The 20,418-nt window shown below is 47.9% G+C and overlaps 1 protein-coding gene across 3 annotated transcripts in view; it reads right to left on the bottom strand.

Moving 5' to 3' along the window:
- Positions 1 to 20,418, bottom strand: part of DLG4 (discs large MAGUK scaffold protein 4) — a 584,369-nt gene that overhangs the window by 275,922 nt on the left and 288,029 nt on the right. The window contains exon 1 of one of the 3 annotated variants that reach the window (XM_069215538.1): positions 4,549 to 4,703. The exons of the other annotated variants lie outside the window; for them this stretch is intronic. The gene's annotated coding sequence lies outside the window, so the exon portion shown is untranslated. Of the gene's footprint in view, positions 1 to 4,548; positions 4,704 to 20,418 lie in introns of those variants that run through there. 3 annotated transcript variants of the gene reach the window in all.

The raw sequence follows: 20,418 nt of genomic DNA, 5'->3' as shown, positions 1-20,418 counted from the left end.
AAGGGCTAAAAACTTCTGATTTTCACCAGAAATCATGTTAATGTTGTATTATTCTATATGTGAAATCAAGACAGAGGGCCTGGTTTACAGTTGGTCAAAAGGCCCTAATTTAGAGTTAGGTCAAGACGTAAGGCCTGGTTTAAAGTTGGTCAAGGCATAAGACCTACTTTAGAGTTGTTCAAAACATAGGGCATGGTTTGGAGTTGATTAAAGCATAGGACCTAGTTTAGAGACGGTCAATGGTTAGGACCTGGTTTAGAGTTGATCAAAGCATAGGACCTGGTTTAGAGGTGGTCAAGGGTTAGGACCTGATTTACAGTTGATCAAGACACAGGGTCTTGTTTAAAGTTGTTCAAGATTTAGAACCTGGTTTAGAGTTGGTTAAGGCACAGGGCCTCATTTAAAGATGGTCAAGGCACAGGGCCTATTTTAGAGTAGGTCAAGGCCTATGACCTGGTTTACAGTTGGTCAATACACATGCCCTGGTTTACTGTTGGTCAAGACACATGACCTGGTTTAGTGTTGGTCAAGACACAGGGCCTAGTTTAAAGTTAATTGAGGCAGAGGACCTGGTTTGGAGTTGGTCAAGACACAGGACCTCATTTAAATTTGGTCAAGACATAGGATATGGTTTAGAGCTTGCCGAGACACAGGACCTGGTTTAGAATTGGTCAAGACACATGGCTTGGTTTAGAGCTGGTTAAGGCACAGGACCGGATTTAGAGCTGGTCAACGCATAGGACCTGGTTTAGAGTTGGTCAAGACATAGGGTCTGGTTTACACTTGGTTAAGACATATAGGGGGTTATTACAACTTTGGAGGAGGTGTTAATCCGTCCCAAAAGTGACGGTAAAGTGACGGATATACCACCAGCCGTATTACGAGTCCATTATATCCTATGGAACTCGTAATACGGCTGGTGGTATATCTGTCACTTTACCGTCACTTTTGGGACGGATTAACACCTCCTCCAAAGTTGTAATAACCCCCATAATCTGTTTTAGAGTTTGTCAAGACACAGGGCCTTGTTTAGAGTTTGTCAAGACATAGAACCTAGTTTAGAGTTGGTCAAGACATAGGACCTGGTTCAGATTTGGGCAAAGCAAAAGGACCTGGTTTAGAGTTGGTAAATGCATTGGATCTGGTTTCGAGTTGGTCAAGATACAGGGTCTTGTTTATATATGGTCAAGACCTAGGGCCTGGATTAGAGTTGGTCAAGACACAGGGCCTCGTTTAAAGGTGGTCAAGACAAAGGACTTGCTTTAGAGTTGGTCAAGACACTGGACTGGGTTTAGACTTGGCCTAGATCTTTGGTGTAATTACTGAAATGGTATGCTCTGCTGGAACATTCTGCTCTTGCAGAGAAGCCCATAACAGAGGTTTTACCACTTCCTCCAAAAATAAAGCAGATTCTGTTATCACTGAACTCGGAATCTGCCCTCAAACTCTTTTGAAAGTCATCTCTGGAGGGACGCAGGGCGCTTTTGACTGCGCTCATTATATGTTGCCAGTTGATCCCAAACTTCGCAGCACCTCACATGAGCTAGGCGTTCACTGCTCGTTCACAGCTACCTCTAGGGAGTCAAAGGAGCTACAGAGCCCACCCTGAGCATCACAGACCTGGCACCCAGAACAGGGGCACCGGTATCACCTCTGGCACATCTGGTGCCCCCTCCTCTAGCTAAAGAAGGATGAGGCTTGTGCATCCAGTGCCATCACATACAACCATCAGACTGCAGTCACTATCCGGGCATGGTGATTCAGTTGTGTCCTCCTCCTACAATGTGCACCTGATGGTGATACAGTGGATCCTTACTCAGTAGCAGACAGGTGTACAAATAGAGTAAATTAACAAAACTTTGCAAAGGTCCTTGCAATGCTTGTTATGCATGCCTTCCACGTGAAGTACTTATACTTGACATCAGATTCTGATTCTAGGAAGTCATTGTTATGGCACAGTAACATTTAATAACAGACCTCATCCCACACTTTTGCTACATCGTGGAGGACTCCCTGGCCAGGCTTATAGGGCTCTTTGACTAAAAGCAGAAAGCACAGCTGCAAGAGGAGTGTGGAAGGCAGAGAAGGTGGGGGTGTTGCTGTAATATCCACCCAAGATGAGGCAGTTGTGTCCCCTTGTGCTGTATTATCAACCCGTAGTGATGCAGTTGCATTCTTGTGCTGTAATATCCACCCATAGGGAAGCAGTTGTGCCCTCGTGCTGTAATATCCACCCACAGTGATGCAGTTGCATTCTCGTGCTGTAATATACTCCCATACAGATGCAGTTGTGTCCATGTGCTGTAATATCCACCCATAGTGATGCAGTTGTGTTCATGTGCTGTAACATCCACCCATAGGGATGCAGTTGCATCCTTGTCCTGTATTAGCCATCCATAGGGAAGCAGTTGAGTCCTAATGCTGTTATATCCACCCATAGGGAAGTAGTTTTGCCCTCATGCTGTAATATCCATCCGTAGTGAAGCAGCTGCATCCTCGTTCTGTAATATCCACCCATAGTGATGCAGTTGCATTTTCGTGCTGTAATATCCACCCATAGTGATGCAGTTGCATTTTCGTGCTGTAATATCCACCCATACAGGTGCAGTTGTGTCCCTGTGCTGTAGTATCGAGCCAAGGGGATGACGTTTTATCGTTGTGCTATAATATACACCAATGGAGACCAGGGTTCCCTCTCCATGTTGTATAAAACACCCTTGTGAGGCAGCTGTGTCTTGGCGCTGTACTATCTACCCATGGTGATGCAGCTGTGTCTTGAAGCTGTAATATCTACCCATGGTGACGCATATGTGTCTTGAAGCTGTAATATCTACCCATGGTGACGCAGCTGTGTCTTGAAGCTGTAATATCTACCCAGGGTGACGCAGCTGTGTCTTGAAGCTGTAATATCTACCCATGGTGACGCAGCTGTGTCTTGGCGCTGTAATATCTACCCATGGTGACGCAGCTGTGTTTTGGTGCTGTAATATCTACCCATGGTGATACAGCTGTGTCTTGGTGCTGTAATATCTACCCATGGTGACGCAGCTGTGTCTTGTCGCTTTAATTTCTACCCATGGTGATGCAGCTGTGTCTTGGCAATGTAATATCTACCCATGGTGACGCAGCTGTGTCTTGGTGCTGTAATATCTACCCATGGTGACGCAGCTGTGTCTTGTCGCTTTAATTTCTACCCATGGTGATGCAGCTGTGTCTTGGCAATGTAATATCTACCCATGGTGACGCAGCTGTGTCTTGGTGCTGTAATATCTACCCATGGTGACGCAGCTGTGTCTTGGCGCTGTAATATCTACCCATGGTGATGCAGCTGTGTCTTGGTGCTGTAATATCTACCCATGGTGATGCAGCTGTGTCTTGGTGCTGTAATATCTATCCATGGTGATGCAGTTGTGCCCCCGTGCTGTAGTACACATCCACAGTTCCCCAACTGCCTCTCTGTGGTGCACTATGCACCCAGGGTGATGCCCAGATGAAATGTGCACACATTACCACCCAGCTGTCTCTCGGCGCTACAGTGTCCAGTGCGATGCAGCTGTGTTCCCGGGCTGTTAACATACGTCCGAGATGACGCGGCTGCCTGTCCGTGCTCTAACACGCTGCTGAGGTGCTGCTGTGGTGAGAGCGCTATATAAAGAAGTTGTAACGCAGTCATACGTCGGTACCAACCCACCTGATGGCTGACACCACCCTCTCCCCAAAGACCAACTCCCACAGCTCCCATCCCCACCCAAAACCTGGCGCCCCCATTAATCTGGGGGATCATTCTGGGAGTGTTACACCCGTGGGTGGTGGCGTGGGGAGGGAGCGACATTAAAAGGCCTGCGGCCGGATCACCCCATACATGATGCTCTTCAAAATGGGGGTGGGTACCAATTATGGCGGGATGAAGTATACCCCACCCCTCCCTCCGAGGAAGTGATGCCTACAGCCCCCGGCACCTGGGCACGAACTTGGTCGCAGCACATCCACGGTGTCCAGGCCCAGGGAGAGGGGTGGCGGGGCCCACATTGGGGTGGAAAAGGGCAGTGGGGAGTGAAAAAGATAAATAGGCACCTACCACGCACATACACATGGACGCCAGCTTCCCTTTGCCCTTCATGAGCGATGCCCCCTCGCGGATACCTGGCGCCCCTCTGGAGAGCCAAGCCGGAGGGGAGTGGGCGTCTGGGGCCGGGGTTAGGGGGTGGATGGTGGGCGGAGAGGCCGGGTGCCTTCCGCCGCGACGACGCGGGGGCCGCAGCGGCCAAGGGATGGAGCCCGGGGAGAGGGGATGAAATGAGGGAGAGAGGGAGGGAGGATATGAATGAGAGAAGCGAAGGAGAGAGGTGGGGGGATGCCAGAGATGGGAGAGGGGTGGAGAGAGAAAGAGAAAGTCGGGCAGAGAGGGGGAGATGGAGGTCTAGAGAGAGAAGGGTGGGGGTGCAGTGACGGGGATAGGGGGAGAAGAGAGAGAGAGGAGACAGAGGAAGAGAGCGGGACGGATACAAGTCGAGAGAGGGAGAGGGGCGCGCGCACCCCCGGCATTACCTAGGAGATGTCTTGTGGATGCTGCGGAGCCAACGCCGGGTACCACACTCAGCATCCTCCCGCCTCCTCATCAGGTGTGAGCGGACGGCAGCCCCGCTCCCTCTCGGCATCGCCCCCTCCCTCACTTCATTCATTCACTGCTTCCTCAATCACTCCCCCTTCCCTCTGCTCATGCCAACACCTCCCTTTCCATTCACTCGATCCGTATTCACTGCGCGCGGCACTGGCTGCGCAGCCCGGGCTACCGCACTGTTCCGTACGTAACTCCCGATGCCGGGGCTCCTGCATGATTCCATGCAGGCTCATCACAGCTGGGGCATCACTGCCCGGGCTCCTGCACTGTTCCGTAGATAACTCCTGAAGCCGGGGCTCCTGCATGATTCCATGCAGGCTCATCACAGCTGGGGCATCACAGCCCGGGCTCCTGCACTGTTCCGTAGATAACTCCTGAAGCCGGGGCTCCTGCATGATTCCATGCAGGCTCATCACAGCTGGGGCATCACTGCCCGGGCTCCTGCACTGTTCCGTAGATAACTCCTGAAGCCGGGGCTCCTGCATGATTCCATGCAGGCTCATCACAGCTGGGGCATCACAGCCCGGGCTCCTGCACTGTTCCGTAGATAACTCCTGAAGCCGGGGCTCCTGCATGATTCCATGCAGGCTCATCACAGCTGGGGTATCACAGCCCGGGATCCTGCACTGTTCCACAGTCCATACAGCAGGGGCTCCTCCATGATCCCATGCAGTCCCTCCACAGCTGGAGCACCGTGGTTTTCTGTGTCTCCTGCACTGTTTCATACTTACCTCCCTGCTGCTGGGGCTGATGCATGATTCCATGCAGTCCCCCCCATAGCTGGGGCACCCTGGGTCTCTGGAGTTCCTGCACGACTCCATGCAGTCTCTTCACAGCTGGTGTATCACTGCTCGGGCTCCTGCACTGTTCCACAGAGAGTCCATACTGCGGGGAGTCCTGCATGACCCCATGCAGTCCCCCCACAGTGGGGCACCCTAGGTCTCTGGTGTTCCTGCATTATCCCATTAAGTCCTTCCACAGCCGGGGTAACCTGGGTCTCTGGACTCCCGCACGATTCAATGCAGTCCCTCCACAGGTGGGGCACCTTGGGTCTCTGCAGCTGGTGCACAATTCCATGCACTCTCTCCTGCATGATTCCATGCACTCTCTCCACTGCTGGGGCTCCTTCAATATTCCATGCACTTTCTCCACGGCTGGGGCTCCGGTAGTGTTCCATGCACTCTCTCCAGAGCTGGGGCTCCACAGCCCGGGCTCCTGCAGTGCTCCAAGCAAACTTTCAATAGCTTGGACTCCTGCACTGTTGCGTGCAGTCTCTCCATATCCTGGGCTACTGCACTGATCCATGCAGACCCAGCTGTGACACCACGTCACAGACTCCTGTACCGTCCCACACATAACTCCAAGCTGCTGAGGCTCCTGCATGATTCCATGCAGTCCCTCCACCTCTGGGGCTCCTGCATGACCCCATGCAGTCCCACCACAACCAGGGTACCCTGTGGATCCTGCATGACTCTATGCAGTCCCTCCACAGCTAGGGTACCCTAGGTCTCTGGGGATCCTGCATGATTTCATGCAGTCCCTCCACAGCTGGGGCACCCAGGGTCTCTGTGGCTCCTGCATGATCATAAGCAATCCCTCAACAGTTGGGGCATCCTGGGTCTCTGGGGCACTTGCACGATTTCGTGAAGTCACTCCACACCTGGGGAGCCCTGGGTCTCTGCAGCTCCAGCATAATCCCATGCAGTCCCCCCACAGACGGGCCCCCTGGGTCTCTGCAATGTTCCATGCACTCTCTCCACAGCTGGGGATCCACAGCCAGGGCTCCTGTAGTGCTCCAAACTGACTCTCAATGGCTTGGACTCCTGCACTGATGCATGCAGTCTCTCCATATCCTGGGCCCCTGCGTAGATCCATGCAGATTCTCCACAGCTGGGGCTCAGGAACCACTGCGCTCTCCACAGTAGCGGGCCTCACAGCCTGGCCACATGCCACACATTCACTACAGACTCCACAACACCTGGCTCCACAGCCTGGGCTACCACACTTTTCCTTGCAGTCATCAAAGCAGGCAGTCCTACACTATTCCATGCAGATTCTCCACAGCAGGGGCTCCTACAGCAGTCTTCAGACTCTCCAACCCCTCGGTTCCTGCACTGTTCTAAGTAAAACACCCACAGATGGGGATCCTACACTATTCCATGCAGATGCTCCACGGCTGGGGCTTCTGCACTGTTGTATACAGATAGGAGGGGCTCCTACATCACCCTCTGCAGACTTTCTGCAGCCAAGGCTCATACCGCACAGACTTCATACCCTCCAACGCCTCAGTCCTGCACTGCTCCAAGTAAAACACTCACTGCATGGTACCCTACAGAATTCCATGCAGATTCTCCACAGCAGAGGCTCCTGCACTGTTCCATGCAGACTCTCCATAGCCAGTACTCTTCCTTAATTCTCTTCCCCTTCTTTTTGTCACTCTTCTCCACCCCGCATGTCTTACTTTTCCTTTTGTCTCCACTCTCCACTCTTCGTTCTTTCCACTTTGTACACCTCACCATGTCTAATCACCATTCCCTTTGTCATTCTGTCCCTGGATGCATGTTTTTCACAGTAATGCTGTCAAAAAAACAATTGTTTTGAGTTGCCCAAAAAAGTTTTCTTTTTGCTCAGTTTGGTTGTTGACTTTATTTTTTATATTCTCTCAAAGGGAAAAGTGAACCCCCTCACAGTTATGAAGATGACGAGGTCGCAGCAGACACCTGAGGCTCATCTGTCGTCTGCCGGAGACAAAAGTAAAGGCTCTTCAACGGCCACCATGTCTGATGTGGCATCTTGCACATACAGCCCTTTCACTCCACCCCCAGGTAACATTAGTGCTAGCTGTGATGCTTATATACAGCATCGCCACTCCCTGAGACCTCGTTGTCACGCTCTGTGACTCAGGGTGGGGGAGCCCCACCACATGCTTTGCCTGCTAAGTTTGGCCCATTGTACTACTGCACATGACAATGAGCCCCCCAGGGTCTGTACTTGGTCATACTAAAATTTGACTTCTGCTCTTCGCCTGCAGCAGTCTTTTGGGTTGTGTGACAGCAACCAAGGCAGCCCAGACAAGTGTTGGGAGTTTACAGATGTAAAAAGGACATGGCCCACCAGCTAGTCTTTGCCACAGGCCACTCGGTCAAGTGCCGATTGTCCGCCCTGCCAATCTGAACATGGCATGCTCTGTACTACCCCTTCTAAATTAAAGAAGTGCAGGTACTCCTTGTCCAAGAAAACCTGTTTGCTGCTGCGAAGTGCCAGGACTCTCCCATTAAAAGTACTATAGCAGTGCTGAGAAGGGCCCATACTATCCCTTCCAAATTAAAGAAGTGCAGGGACCCTGGATGCGAACGCAGTTCCACTACCTCAAAACTCGCAATGGCTTAGATATAAACTTAGTTATGCTATGTTCAGGGTGGGAATATGGTGGGTATAAAGGTACTTTCTTTTACAGGAGTAAATATCTAATTGTGTACAAGATGAGTGGGAAAAGAAAAAGCTTGTGAATTGAATACCACATACACATTTTTTGTCGGATGTTTACAAGTTTTTCGTGGCATTTCCGCCATGGATCCCCCACTCTCTGTGCAAATCTATGCTTTGTAGATCACAAATGTGAATTTACACTTGGCATTTGCTCACCTACGCTTAATTTGGGTGCACAGATGGCTTTGAGTATTCTGATGTGGGTTTTCTGCAAAAAAAATATTGCCACCTGGTACTTTAGCTCGAATAGTTCAATTGAAGTAAATTAAAAGGCCTGCCCCGTTTTTGAAAGGAAAACTCAGGACAGGGAGCACTGTAGCCCATACATGTGGAACCATATGGTCCTTCTAACTCAGGCTGCAAATTAAAATAAACTTCCTTTGCAACTCCAGTGGACAATATGAAACAACTGAATCTTGGTGCATTAACAGAAATAAGAGAAAGAGTGGTAAGAAACAGAAAGAGGTGGTATGGGTACACATCAGCCAGAGCAGAGAACTACCAAGTGCTCGTTCTGTTCTGTCAGAACTTGTAGACTCTGCTACAGAATTCTCACTCATCCCAAAGCTAGTTCGGTGCGTGCATGCTGGTGACATGGCAAGTTCTGCCCCTCGCCCAGATGAAACAGCCCATGCTCCACATCGGCAGAGTGGGCATGCAGCAGTTTTCTATTGCATGCTAAGAAGCTGTACATTACCCTGCTCTCCGAGCTTGCTCATTGGGTTGGCTACTGCTAGTTCATGCACAAGTATAGGTTTCAGTGTCCGCCAAACTTCCACTCACCACTGATTGCCACCCCATGGTTCTCTGACCTTCACCACTCTGTAAGCGCAGCTCTACCATGGTTTTGCTATGTTCTGATCACAATCTGTTTAGAACCAAAGTTAGCCTCTTCTGCCTACTAGATTGATGATGCTATAGAGATTTTGTAAACATAGGGGGACATCAGTCATCCCCATTTGATTGGTATTATTTTAGGCAAATAGGTCACTACACGTTTTTGGCTGATTCTAATGGGCATTTCTTGGCTAAGGAGGTATATTTGCCAGACTGTTTTGTGACATTCAGTCCATTGTGAATTAGGGGTGGGTTGTATTAAAAGTAATTCCAGATCTCTCTACTGAGGCCTAGGAGACTGACCTCCTTGAATGTACCGTTTTGAATGGACTGAATCCTGCACTAATTCAGAGTAACTCTAGTATCCAAACACCACATAGTGTAGGTACTTTACACACTGCCTTCCTTAGGAAGGCATTATGGCTGCACAAAGTCTTTTGCAGTAGCATTTAAACTGTCATTCAGGCCATTTGTCTGTGGATGGTAAAAGATGAGAACATGTATAGTCCCACAAACAGATACAAAAGACTATTTACAGGGAATGTGAACTGTTCTACCAAGCGTGAAACTACCTTGGTGGCAAATCCAAAGGAGGTAGTCAGCACTGTATCAACTATTATGCATGCTGTGATTGATTTCAGATCAATTGCCTCGGGCTGCTTTTTTGCTTAGTGACTATAATCAGTGGCCATAACAATACAATCTTTAATTTGTGATATATGGCTTTCAATGAAGGTCTAAGGTGCTTGCTACTTTCTGAAAGGGTATCCCTAAAATAAGGAACTGTGGCAATGAAGCCTACAGAGGGGCACTATGTGAAGTCCTTACAGGTCTGTTTGATGGATAATTGGATTGGTTGTGACACTTGCAGCAACCACTGTGTTCGACGGTGAGGCAGAAGTCTATGTTCCTCCTGGCTACTGAGCTGGTCCTTCTGGGGACCAATCACTCCTGCTCTACCAACACAGGAGAGATACTTTCTATCCCCATCCCATTGACACAGTAAAAAGATTAGCTTCTTGTTCGCTCCAAAGCTAAAAAAAACCCTCATAGCTTAAATTTAAAGGCAGCAATAGAGAAAACTGTGTATTCGAACCTGCAGCATGGAATAGCTGAAATCCCTTGTGGACATATACCCTCAGTTAACGAACCCTGCCTTCATTTTCACCAGGGATCCCGAAACACGTGGTTTTCAAATCAGTGACAACATTTATTGACAGCCAGGAGCCCTTTAGCAACTACTACTACTGAACAGTTGTGCCAAGTGACCCTATGTAATCTGTAACACCTGGAGCCAGTTCTGACCTTTTTAGCCAATGTCCCTCTGCATTCTGGTACCTGGAGTCCCATTTTCCCATTATTGGTTAAGCTTCTAACAACTGCACTGTATGCACAGAGCAGTTGTAAAAGAAGAATGGGCTGGCGGAATGTATGAGTGGTGGAATGCCAGCTCACTTAGTCGCCGTGGCTCCTTTGACACAACAAAATGGCTGCACTGCCTTTGAGATGCAGGAAGGGGCAGCCATTCAAACTCTCACCAATTTATCTCCCCCATTAATTGCTGATCAGGGGCGCCTAACCACCGCTCTCCTGCCTCCTGCCTCCTGCCTGAAACTGAAGACAGGGGCTTTAGTAAATCTTCAAGAAAGAGCCTGTCTCCTTTAGGTAATCCGCTTACGGTGGCCTGCATGCACCCACTCGCCACTTACGGCACGTGACCCTGGGCAGGTGAGAATCTGTTTTTACCATCTGCAGGCATCTGCGTCACTATTCACTGTTAATCACACACTCCGCCAACCTCATTCACAACCAAGGATCACAGCCTTTAAAATTTAAATCAGTAAATTCACTGGTGTGCGCAGAAAGCTGAACTGCAAATAAGGTAATTGAGAAATTATGATTTCTTTATATTTTGCATTTGTGCCTGATATCCAGGTTATCTTTTTAACTTTTACGTTTTGATACTCAATCAACGTGGGGTGTACTTACTGATTTTCTTTTTGTTTTTTATAACGCCCGTATGTGGGCCGGATGGCAAGGTATGACGAACCAGGCATTTTCTCCCTGTGTTAGTTGACACTTGATCTAAGTCAAGTCACACAATACTTAGAATTCATCTGTCGGTGACAAAGCCTGCCCACTTGCTTCAAAGCGCTGTGTGTGAGGCTATAGCCCGGGGTTAACAAAGCGTAATATATGTTTATGTTTGTAATGTATAAGCAATATTTCACCTTTCCACCCCTCTTCTTAAAGCTGCACGGCCTTGACGGGGGAATTTGACAAAAACAATTTACCTTCAAAATTGTTCCTGTGTCATCTCCGAAGGAGTCTCGCCAGAACTTTGAGTCAAATTCTAGAAATTATACAGAACAGATGAACGATGTATATCTACACCGCCTCTTTCTGTTTCTTAGCTCCTTTTCTCATATTTCTATGAATCCAGCAAGATTACCTCGTTTCACGTTGTCCACTAGAGTTGCACAGGAACAGGAAGAATATCTTTATTTTAGGCCTGATCTAGAAAGACCATGGTTTTCCGTAATTGTGGGACACAGTCTGCCCATACACCCAGAGACCACATGTATAGGTGAACAACGTTCAACATGCAACCCGAGGCCCTGGTTTAAAGTACTCAAAGCGTGACACACAGCCCAGGGCCCTAGCTTAAAGTACTCAAAGCGTGACACACAACCAGAGTCCCTGGCTTTAAGTACTCAAAACGTGACACACCACCCGAGGCCCTGGCTTAAAGTACTCAAAGCGTGACACACAACCCGAGGCCCTGGCTTAAAGTACTCAAAGCGTGACACACAACCCAAGGCCCTGGCTTAAAGTACTCAAAGCATGACACACCACCCGAGGCCCTGGCTTAAAGTACTAAAAGCGTGACACACAACCTGAGGCCCTGGCCTAAAGTACTCAAAGCGTGACACACAACCTGAGGCCCTGGCTTAAAGTATTCAAAGCGTGACACACAACCCGAGGCCCTAGCTTAAAGTAGTCAAAACATGACACACAACCCGAGACCCTGGCTTAAAGTACTCAAAGCGTGACACACAACCCTAGGCCCTGGCTTAAAGTACTCAAAACATGACACAGAACCCAGGGCCCTGGATTAAGTACTCAAAGCGTGACACACAACCCGGGGCCCTGGCTTAAAGTACTCAAAGCGTGACAAACAACCCGGGGTCCTGGCTTAAAGTACTCAAAGCGTGACACACAACCCGAGGCCCTGGCTTAAAGTACTCAAAGCGTGACACAAAACCCGGGGCCCTGGCTTAAAGTACTCAAAGCGTGACACACAACCCAGGGCCCTGGCTTAAAGTACTCACAGCGTGACACACAACCCAAGGCCCTGGCTTAAAGTACTCAAAGCGTGACACACAACCCGAGGCCCTGGTTTAAGTACTCAAAGCGTGACACACAACCCGGGGCCCTGGCTTAAAGTACTCAAAGCGTGACACACAACCTGGGACCCTAGCTTAAAGTACTCAACGCGTGACACACAACCGAGGCCCTGGCTTAAAGTACTCAAAGCGTGACATACAACCTGGGACCCTAGCTTAAAGTACTCAAAGCATGACACACAACCCGAGGCCCTAGCTTAAAGTACTCAAAGTGTGACACACAACCGGGGCCCTAGCTTAAAGTACTCAAAGCGTGACACACATCCCTGGGCCCTAGCTTAAAGTACTCAAAGCATGACACACAACCTGGGCCCCTGCCTTCAAATAAATAAAGTGTAACATACAACCTGTGGCTCTTGCTTCAAGTACATAACGGGTGACATACAACCGGAGGCTCTTGCTTTAAGTACGCAAAGTGGGACATACAACCTGGTGGGCCCTGGCTTTAAGTAAATTGTTGCATACACCTAGGTGGGCGATAAACTCTGTTGTGCCAGGGAGTTGGTTGAGTTTTGGCCACTCTGTGTTATGCATGTTAACGCAGAGCTCCAGCTAAATTATCCCAACCACCGTATAGCAGAGTTTTTTTCTCCCACGCGGCTCTCCAATGGTAATTTGGTGAACGCGAGCAAGATTTGGCGTCCCCTAGTGTGATTTTCATTCACTAGGAGGGCACCTGATGACATTTCCTCAACATGGGCGGTAGCGACATTCGTGGTCAGAAAACTGCAGCTCAAGTAGAAAATCTACTCGAGCAGCAGCAAATCAACTCTAAAAGCAGCGCCCTCTGGAAAGCCCGTTGTGCTATTTGCTCTGATTTTTCAGTACGGAACAAGCTACCGGAGCTAAAAATCAGCACGAGCAGCACAACATGCCTAATTCCACCCGTTGGCAGAACTCTGTGGAATCTTGCAGCATTTCCATGTAACGCTGTGAAATACCGCAGAGTGAAACTCCATGAGTTCTGCCCACCCCCACATACAACCTGAGGTGGTGGCTCTAAGAATACAATGTGTGATATAACACCTAGGACCCTGAATTTAAATCTACAAAGCGCAATACAACATTTGAGATATTGGGTTTAGAAAGTCTAATACACCCTGGCGCTGTGGACCTGAGTATACATAATATGACGTAGATAAAGTGGTTACAGCTTTGAGTGTACACAATCCAACATATAGCTTGACCATAAGGTGTTAAGTATACCAAATGTGACTATAACCTGAGGCCTTAAGTGTAGACACAGCGTGACATCCACCCCGAGGCCTTGGCTTTATAGTGTGACACACAATCTGAGGACATGGATTTGAGTTCAGAGAAGGTAACATTTAACCTGCACCATGGGAATGATTACACAGACCATGATGTAAGACATGAGGTCATAGCTTAAAGTATACAAAATGTGACACAAAAAGTAGTCGTGGCCTTGAGTATACAAAGCTTCACAGACCTGAAAGCATGGCTCTGAGAATACAAAGTATGGAAACAACCTGAGATCTTGACATTGGGAATCGAAAGTGCAACATTTAACTTCAGGTCGTGGTTTTGAGCTAACAAGCATTGGCAAAGCCAATAAGTCTCACCTTTCAAATCTATAGGCTTTGTCACTGCTTATTTATTTACTGATCCAAGATGGCAAACACCACCTGCATCAGTTAATGCAATTAAGATTTTGTTAGAGTGAATACATGCATTAAAAAAAGACCATGGGGGGTGGGGTGGTGGGGATAAGGGAGGAGCGATGAGAGTGCGAGGACAAAGAAGCGCACTTGGAAGAGAGTTACATAGGGATGAGAGGAGAAGCGCACAACGGAGAGAAGAACTGAGTGCAAAGCAAATGAGACAGCAGACAGCACCTGAGGGTGAAAGCTGTGCAGGGGGTAGGGAGAGAAGAAAACATGGGTGAGCACTGAATTTGGGGGAGAAGCACAGTACAGAGAGAGCAACAGAAAGCGTGATGGGGAGAAGTACACAAGAGGGAGAGCAGGCAGTTACAGACATGAATGAGCAACATGGAGCACTGGGGGGACTATCATTTGGGACAAGCACACTAGAGAGAGATGGAAAACACATGCACTCTCATAGAGTGTTTAATCATAATACGTTTCTATCACAAACCCTATGCACAGCAGTGTGCTACCCATGTGGGTAAGCATTTGAGCACCATACATAGGGACAGTAAGCACTCACACTTAATGCTCCACAAAACAGAGCGGTGGAAGGATACAAGACAGCCTATCGAAGGGATAGTAAAGAGGATAATTTTCTGAAGACAGACAAACGCACAATGAGGCAAGTTAAGCCACTGAATAAGAAGCAAGCAAATGAGTGACATTAACGCCAACCAATGCTAGACAATAGGTGAGGTGTAAGCCCCTGTAGTTCTAGTTAAGACCACAATAGGTCTTTCGCAACCAGACAGCTTGCCTGACATGTAGGAAAGACCTAAAAATAACTGAATGCAACGTGCAGTCATGCCATTCGGTACATAAAGAGTGATATAAAAGCTGAGGCCATGGCTAGAAGTTCGCGAGGAGTAACATGCAACCAGGCTGTGGTTACAAGTAGAATAAATATGGCAACAACCTCAGATCCTGGCTTTGAGAACAGTAAATGTGGCATACCATCTGCGGCTTTGATACATGAGGCATTATTTACTTTGCTGTTTTATCTACCGTACCTCAGTAAAACAAATAGACCAACAGAGGCAGGTGCCCATTCCTCCACTCTGCGTTTCCCAGAGGCTGCAAACCATAGGCCTATTCTCAGAGTGAGATGGACTACTAGAAGAACCCATTATTTCAACTTCTGATGACTGACAACACCGTTCAAAAGAAATGCTGCTTAACTTTAGCCATAAGAGTTTCAACTATGACTGCACGTTGGGCATATCCACTAAAAAAAGGAATAACAAATCCATAAACTTAACAACATTGGTCAATGTTTCTGTAAAACATTGCAAAAGGTTGCAAGAGTTTCCAAGAGAAATGTAAAATTACATATGCAATACCAAGATGCATAGGACAACAAGCAATGGCACAGCCAAGAGGTCTGGTGTTAGCAGACCTACTAGATTTACCAATGTTTGTTCCCTTTGGAAATGTTTTTTGTAAAGCCTTATTACATTTGCAGATTGGCTCTCGTGCAAGCCCACCCATGCACAGGCGACTATCTTGGAATGCTTGAATGGATGAATGAATGATGCCATTTGTAAAGCGCACAGCTGCTCCAAGGGGCGTACCAGCACTAAAATGCCCATGAAGCCCTTAACTCGTCAAGAGCTAGCAGGAAGAAAATAGCCAAATTTTGAATGGTTTCTGGAACTCCATCTCAAAGCAGGTAAAGTGGTGATAGGCTGGGAGACTGTTCCAACCCTAGTATCTAAGCCCTAGGCGCTCGCCTCTCCTAGCCGGCGTAGACCTGAGTGTAAAAGCCATAAACACCTTGGATGATTGCAGCAGTCTAGAGGTGTATACTCGACCACCCAATTGGACAGGTATTCCTGGTCTGCAGGATATAAGGCTCGTTTGACTAGCAGAAGTGTCTTCATAATAATCCTTGTCCACGGACAGAACAAGCACACTTGGGTAGGGCAGTAGTGACATCTCAGATGACAGCACTTGAAAACGCATATGGATATATGGTATATGCAAGCAAAATGTTAGTAATATTTTAAATATTGTTAATGGGAAGGCTTTGATTTTCTTGATCCATGGAGTAAAGTATTTTTTTCTTCACCGAGACCGGAATGGAGTCCTGGACTGAGCAGCGAGTGCAGCATGGCTCCTGCAGAGTTTTGCATAACTTGGGCGGGTCCCCGGCTCCCCTGGGTACAAATTATGCTGATGTTGATAGGAAACAGAGCAGTAGACCTTCCTCGGGGGACCTGCTGGTAGGGATATATTTGTCTGTATTTGATTGCAGTGTTTGCATGTTGTGGTGAGTGTTCAGAAGCGAAGTGCACGAGGGGACTTCCCTTCTGACTTCAGGGCCCTTGCAGTTGTGAAATTCAGCTTGTAGACCAATGAAACAAACGTACCGCACGCCTTATTTCTGGGGGTTTATATTGCTCGGACCTAGAAAGCAAAAGAGAGCTGCACCAAAATGGAGGTGGTGAAGAGGTGTATAGAAGAGGAGATGGGGACAGGCAGAATTAGAGCGATAAGCAGTTGAGGCCCATCGTTTGGATGTTTACTGGCTAGAAATAATGGGAATGTGTACTCGACTTAGACAGATTTACACCGATATCAAGAGAGGAGCCTATAGTTCATCACAAAAACATGTACACAATAACAGCAAGAAAGGTATCTCTGACCACCATTATACACTGATAGCGGGAAGTACCTCTCACTAATTGACAACATGTTACCTATATAGCCGTTTCATATTTGATTTGACATCTTCCCAACTCCAAGATAACTCTTAAGAGGGTCCTCCCATCCCTTTGTATGACCATACTGCAAACTCCAAGATGGCCTCTTAGGAGGGTTCTCACATCTGTTCCATGTACCACACTGCAAATTCCAAGATGGCGTCTTAAGAGGGAGCTCTTATCCCTTTCTAGGACCACAATGCCAATTCCAAAATGGCGTCTTAAGAGGGTACTCCTATCCCTTTGAAGGACCACACTGCCAATTCCAAGATGGCGTCTTAAAAGGGTGCTCTCATCCCTTTGTAGGACCACGCTGCCAATTGCAAGATGGCGTCTTAAGAGGGTGTTCCTATCCATTTGTGGGACCACACTAACATTCCCAAGATGTAAAACGGACTCTGCAGTGGTCGCATATCTGTGAGAACAGGTCAAAACTCTCAAAAATACACTTTATTAGTGTGTATATCATAAATAAATACAAGTGAAGTTGCCATGAAATACATGAAGTACCATTCACAAATGTAACAATTTTCTGGAGGTAGACAGAACTTACTAACACTACACAGTTAAGAGGCAAGACTGTGAATCTGAGGATGTGGGTGTAGTACACACACGTTTGTATTTTCGAGGGCAGTACAAGCATTACTAGCTTACATATCGTAAACTTTAGGACCTTTCCTTTCAGGGCGCTCAATACTGTGATGAGATCCTCATTGAAAGTGGTGAAGTGTCACAGATATGCATTTGGTTATTAGTCAGAGGCAGGTGCTCCTCCTGAATTCCCAGTGCATAGAAGACAAGCTAGCAGGTGCTGCTATTATCTGATGTATTACATGCCCCTGCAGAGGAAGCCGGCACACTCTACAACTCTCTGCCCCATGGCAGGAGCTCTCAAACAGTTAGCAGTTAGCAGCCGCAGATACTCCTGGGTCCATCCCATGCTTGCGCAGCTCCACCCTGCGCTCTCCAATATGAATGAGGGACAGGCGTGACCAAGGAAGTCCTTCTGGGAGAGCCAGTATCCGGTGCAGTCGCACCAGGGTGGCATTCTACGCACTGTAGATGCTGCCCTTTGACAGAGGTAGAATCTCTCTGTACCCTACAAGGGATCCCTGACTCTCCCAGGATTGTCTTGAGTTTCAGTTTCTGTTCAATGGACTACCATCATGCTCAATCCACTAATGGGCTTTCCTCCTGGAAAGAGGAACTCTGGGTGAGGGGCAGGGAGGCAGAAATGGTCAACCAGACTTTGAGACATTGAGAAGCTGACAGGTCTTCTCTGGTCTGTCAGCTTCCAGATGAACAGGTATGGTATTGCCTGGTCTTGTGATGGTTCTTGGGTCCTCCTCAATAGACCCTACATTGGCAGGCGCCTCTTCCAAGCCTAGTATCTCATCTTGCTGCATTCTCACATTTCTTTTACGATCTTTGGGCCTTGCTTATTCCCCAATAGACAGTTCTGCTGCTACCAAGGCCTCCTTCAGCCCCAGCTTGCTCTCTGTGTATGTTTATCAGCTTTTGGCAAGTTTCCCAGCGCTGCTCCCACTGATGACAACATTTCCATTCCTGCTGATGTTTTCTTGGGCCCCCCTCACTCTCACCACCATTTTCTTTGTTTCCAGTGTCTGGTTCCCCCACTGCTGGTGCTTTCTCTGATCTCTCTTCATTCCTGGTGCCTCCCTCACCCAGGCTGGGCTCTGAGCCCCCTCTCTTCTCGTACCTTGATTTGGTATTTTAAATGTCCACAACCTGAACATTTTAATGGGATTCACTGGCAATGTCCTCCACTGGTTCTCCTTCTACCTATTCAACCAACACTAGTTTGTTCACCTGACATCCAAGTCCTAGAAGATCCACATCACCTCCAGCGTATTCTCTGTCCCATCTTGCCTTCTGTCATCTTCAAACTCCACATGGAGTTCCCTAGGACTCTACTCATCGATAATGGCATCAAAATTCACCAATACGGTGACAACACACAAGTCTATTTGAAAACCTCCTCTGCTCCAGACATCCAATGCCTCAAATACTGTCAGAACCTAGTCTGGACCTGGCTATCCAGGAAAGCCATAATGACGGACACCTCCACTTATACGGCTGACAAGGTCATCGTCTACGGGGCCACTCAGCACACTCTCAGCCATGACACCATCAGACCAGAGACGCAGAAGGGCAAAAAAAATAGAAAAGAAAGCAATAGACCTTTTTTATTTTATTCACCCAGGATGTGGCACTATATCCTTGTACCTATCGGGGACTGTCCTAACCATATTCCAACTTGGGAAAGAACTGAAGACACTCTTCTAAATATCATCACATCATGACAAATTAATAGTCCACCTTCACGGTCAGAACTCAGCTTCAACTCCACATACTGGGTGTGTCGTTGGCTTAGGCCATGGTCATCATTCTGTCACCTTTTTTGCTAGGTTTGCGCTTTACAAATACACCATCCATTCATAAAACGTTGCTCATGTTAGGATCTCATTCCAAGAAGGCAAGATTCTAGTATATAATGTCAACAATGTGAAGAACCCAAAGTGTAAATAGTTTGCTTCTAGGCACACTGTTTCATTTGTCTTGTTAGTGACCACAGAAAGATTTACACAGTAAGAACAAGAGAGGGGCCTCTTAGTGACCATAGAAAGGTATACACAGTGAGAGCAGGAGAGGGGCTCTTAGTGACCATAGAAAGATATACACAGTGGGAGCAGGAGAGGGGCTCTTAGTGACCATAGAAAGGTATACACAGTGAGAGCAGGAGAGGGGCCTCTTAGTGACCATAGAAAGATATACACAGTGAGAGCAGGAGAGGGGCTCTTAGTGACCATAGAAAGATATACACAGTGAGAGCAGGAGAGGGGCCTCTTAGGGACCATAGAAAGATATACACAGTGAGAGCAGGAGAGGTGCCTCTTAGTGACTATAAAACACTCTGCCAGCAGCAGCAGTGTCTCTCACTCAACAGAGAAAGGCACTTAGCAGGAGCAGTGCCTATTACTGACCATAAAAGGGGGGGGGGGTGCTTCTCATTACCCAAAGAAAGATATACACTTCGACAGCAGGAGCAGTGCCTGTCACTGACAATATAAATATACAGACACTGACAGCAGGAGGGGTGCTTCTGACTGTACGCATATAGACGCCGCGACAGCAAGAGAGGTGCCACTCACCGACTATGAAGAGCTGTGCCATAACGAAACCGGAGGAGGGCCTCCCTGCAAAGAATATGGAGGGGGACCCGCTCCAGACTCACCTAGGCCAGGGGATGCACTGAAGGGGCCCCCTAGAGCAACTTTTGTAGTGCCACTGATAAAGAGATATACACTCTGAAAGCGGGAGTGAAGCCTCTCAATGACCATAAAACATATATAATCTGACAGCATTCGAGGTTTCTTTCAGTGACCACAGAAAGATATACGCTCAGACAGCAGGAGAGGTGTCTCTCAGTGACCACAGAAACATAGATCATTTGACTATAGGAGATGTACAGACAGAAGGGTCAAAGGTGGCAAAATGTGCCAGCATCCCGCAGAAAAGGTATAGAGTTTTCACCCAGTCAGCCCTGACTGCAGTTGCACAAGGGGGTGACGGGAAGACCAACTCTCCACTGCCTAAGAAGTAGCCTGGCCCACCCAGGGCTGATTCACAAAATGAATTTCACTCTTCTTTCTAGGTTGAGTATAGCAGTG

This window comes from Pleurodeles waltl, chromosome 12 (assembly GCF_031143425.1).
Source record: "Pleurodeles waltl isolate 20211129_DDA chromosome 12, aPleWal1.hap1.20221129, whole genome shotgun sequence".
Lineage (NCBI taxonomy): Eukaryota > Metazoa > Chordata > Amphibia > Caudata > Salamandridae > Pleurodeles > Pleurodeles waltl.
This window is presented reverse-complemented; position numbering and strand designations above follow the sequence as displayed.